The sequence below is a fragment of the Wasmannia auropunctata genome, unplaced genomic scaffold, assembly GCF_000956235.1.
Source record: "Wasmannia auropunctata unplaced genomic scaffold, wasmannia.A_1.0 LD336074.1, whole genome shotgun sequence".
Taxonomy (NCBI): Eukaryota; Metazoa; Arthropoda; class Insecta; order Hymenoptera; family Formicidae; genus Wasmannia; species Wasmannia auropunctata.
In genome coordinates, this window is record NW_012026816.1 from 3,520,622 (window position 1) to 3,523,547 (window position 2,926).

A 2,926-nucleotide genomic window follows, 5' to 3' on the forward strand; every position below is an offset into this window, starting at 1 on the left:
CGCTCGCAGATACAACACATGCTTGAATGCAGGGATATGTAGACCCAGCTCTAGCCCCTGGGCTAACCCATTGCATCTAGTGCCGAAGAAAGGAGGCGAATGGAGAATATGTGGTGATTATAGGCGGTTAAACAAAGTCACAATACCCGATAGATACCCAATCCCACACCTACACGATTTCGCACACAACTTAGAAGGATGTACTACGTTTACAACATTAGACCTAACAAGAGCGTACCACCAGATACCCGTCGCCGAGGAAGACCGTCCGAAAACAGCGGTAATAACACCATTAGGACTGTACGAATACAACGTAATGCCTTTTGGCCTACGTAACGCCGCACAAACTTTTCAAAGACTTATGGATTGTACACTAAGAGGTCTGGACTACTGCCATTGCTATATCGACGACATTTTAATAGCGTCACCGGATTTGAAAACACACTGTCTACATCTTCGTGAGGTATTTCAACGCCTACAAGATAATGGGCTATCCATTAACCCGGCAAAATGCGTTTTTGGCAAAGAAGAAGTCAATTATTTGGGCTACACCATAAGCAGTCAAGGTACCAAACCTCTAGACACACGAGTCAAAGCGATCAACGAGATGGAGAAACCAACAGACATCAGCGGACTGAGACGATTCTTGGGAGTTATAAACTTTTACAGAAGATGTATTCCTAACGCTGCTAGCACACAAGCTCCACTTCACGAATATTTGACTAACACCAAAAAAAACGACAAACGCCCAATAATCTGGAACGAACGCGCAGAAAAAGCATTCGTAGACTGCAAACAGCAACTAATAAACGCAACCTTAGTAGCTCACCCTAGAAAACACGCGGTGTTGGCAATCAGATCAGACGCCTCAGACACAGCAATGGGCGCTGTTCTAGAACAATATCACGAAGGGGGCTGGGAGCCTCTCGGATTCTTTTCGAAGAAGTTCAGCCCGACACAAAGGAATTACAGCACTTACGATCGTGAGCTCCAAGCCATATACAGTAGTCTTAAATTTTTCAAATCCATGGTAGAAGGTCGAAAATTTATAATAAAAACTGATCATAAGCCATTAACCTATGCCTTTTTGCAGAAATCCGCGAAAGCATCTCCCAGACAGTTAAGACAACTCGATCTAATCGGCCAATTCAGTACGGAAATCATCTACGTCAAAGGCAAGGACAATACAGTCGCTGATGCACTGTCACGCGTCGAGGCAATCGACATGCCAGTCATCGTTACAACCGAAGAACTCGCACAAGAACAGCTCACAAACGAAGAAATCAAAAACTTACTGCAAGACGGAACGCATTCACTCCAACTGAGGAAACTTCGGGTAGATAACTCCGATACCGTCGTTTATTGCAATGTCTCTCTGAGGGAAGTTCGTCCTTATGTGCCCAAAAGCTTACGATGAAAAATATTCAACGTCACCCACGGACTAGCACATCCCAGTGGACGAGTCACCCGAAAAATGATCGGACAATGATTTGTTTGGCCAGCAATGAACAAAGATATTACCGAATGGGTAAAAACTTGTTTACAGTGCCAGAAAAACAAGGTCCACAGACACAACCGACTAGTTCCCGAGCAATTCCCAGTGCCAGATACAAGATTCGATCACGTGCACCTAGACATAATCGGACCCCTCCCCGTTATACAAGGGTACCGTTATTGTGTAACAATGATTGACAGGTTTACTAGGTGGCCGGAAGCAGCCCCAATCCAGGATATATCCGCACAAGCAGTAGCCGAAGCATTCGTTCACACATGGATTGCACGTTTCGGCGCGTCTAAGACCATTACCACTGACCAAGGCACACAATTCGAGTTACAGTTGTTTAAAGCTCTGACTAACCTCTTGGGATGTGTACGAACAAGAACTACAACATATCACCCGGCCTCGAATGGAATCATTGAACATTGGCACCGTTCCTTAAAAGTAGCAATCCGCTGTCAAGAGTCTAAAAACTGACTGCAAGCATTACCAATAGTTCTACTGGGACTGCGTACCAGCATTAAAGAAGACATCAAAGCAACAGCAGCGGAATTGGTCTACGGCACTACCTTACGTTTGCCAGCAAAATATTTTTTCAACGAAGACTTTACACCAGAACCTCAGGCATTTTTATCACATTTTCGAGAGCACATGCGAAACGTAACGTCTACACCCACAGCCCACCACAACAAAAAGAGGGCATTCATCCACGGAACCTTATACAATTGCACTCACGTATTCGTGAGGGTGGATAAATTAAGAAGTCCTCTCAAACCACCTTACGAAGGGCAATATGCGGTAAGCGAAAGAATTACTGATCGAATATTTAAAATTCTAGTGAAGGGAGAAGCTGTCAACATTTCGGTGGACCGGTTAAAACCTGCATTCTTGGAGACAACACCGGAGGAGGAAAATAGGTCATCACCCATCCATCAAACAGCACAGTCTAGTAACCCGAGGGTGTATCCAGGCAAACGCGTCAGATTCGCGACATAGTAGGAACCATGTCACTTGAGGGGGAGTACTGTGGCGGCTCTCCATGACGCCGACAGTTGGTTGGACAAGTTCCACCGGACAAGCGAAACGACCAATGAGAACGCCGCACGCAGCACTACGGGTTCGCGCGGGTACTGAGACAACGACGAGCTCTCTCGCAATTGTTCTAGTCAGAGAGTTGTTAAGTAGATAATACGAGTACACGAGAATTAAGTTTGAAGACTGAGTATGGAATAAAGTTTATTATCTCATCCATATCGTGTATTACATATGTCGGGAACCTATCACCCCCACATCTAACTTATTGAAGTGCCATCTCTTGGAAAATCCGGCACTTACTGCCAGACGCAATTTTTGCTGTCTTTACTTTAGCCGAGCGTACGAATTACCACAAATTGCATTTTAAGTAATAATTGTTTTTCTACGCTTCCA